The following is an 862-nucleotide window of genomic DNA, read 5'->3' on the forward strand; positions in this document are numbered from 1 at the left end:
AGTTTGTGACCTAACAGCAAGGTTCTGGAGTCCTTCTCCCTGGCCCTACCTTTTTTCCTTCTCTATCTCTGCTTGGATTTCCCAACTTGCTATTTTCGGCCCTGACATACGCCAAAGCAGATTCTTTATTAACCAATGTTAATAAAACATGTTCATAGCATACAGAGAGGCATCCCCCTAAGTAGAGGATAAAGACACTTTGGATTTCTTAGATGTAGGACTGACAGTCGAAAAAGTGCACATGGACATCTGAACACACACATACACATACTCACTCACTCACTAGAATAAAATTCTACACTTGGGAATAATTATTCAAAACCAACAACAAATTGTTTTCCCAGACCAAAATTTAAAATATAGTTTACATATATATATATATATATATATATATATATATATATATATATATATCAGATCAGAAAGAAGGAAACTTGTAGTAGGAGCTGCGGGCTATGTTCCTGCTGCCCCAGCTCCTGGTCACCCAACTAGCTCAGTCGGTAGAGCATGAGACTCTTAATCTCAGGGTCGTGGGTTCGAGTCCCACGTTGGGCGCCATTCTGTAGTAGGAGCTGTGGGCTGTGTTCCTGCTGCCCCAGCTCCTGGTCGCCTGGCTAGCTTATGCCCCGAAATAACAACCCACAAACTGTACTCTTTTAAACACTGCTTGGCCCATTATATCTAGCCTCTTCTCGGCTAACTCTCGCACCTGGACTAGCTCATTTCTAATAATGTGTGTAGCACCCCAAGGTGTGCTTACCGGGAAGATTCTAGCCTACATCCATCCTGGGTCGGAGCTTCATCGCATCTGCCCCAGAGAGCAGAGCTAAGGTGTATGAGCTCACTTCCTCTTCCTCCCAGC

General features: G+C 44.0%; 1 non-coding gene across 1 annotated transcript; it reads left to right on the top strand.

Moving 5' to 3' along the window:
• Window positions 1-482: 482 nt before the first annotated feature.
• Window positions 483-555, top strand: Trnak-cuu (transfer RNA lysine (anticodon CUU)). The gene has a single exon. It is a non-coding gene; the product is annotated as a tRNA-Lys (tRNA).
• Window positions 556-862: the final 307 nt, after the last annotated feature.

Source organism: Chionomys nivalis, chromosome 1, assembly GCF_950005125.1.
Source record: "Chionomys nivalis chromosome 1, mChiNiv1.1, whole genome shotgun sequence".
NCBI classification, from domain to species: domain Eukaryota; kingdom Metazoa; phylum Chordata; class Mammalia; order Rodentia; family Cricetidae; genus Chionomys; species Chionomys nivalis.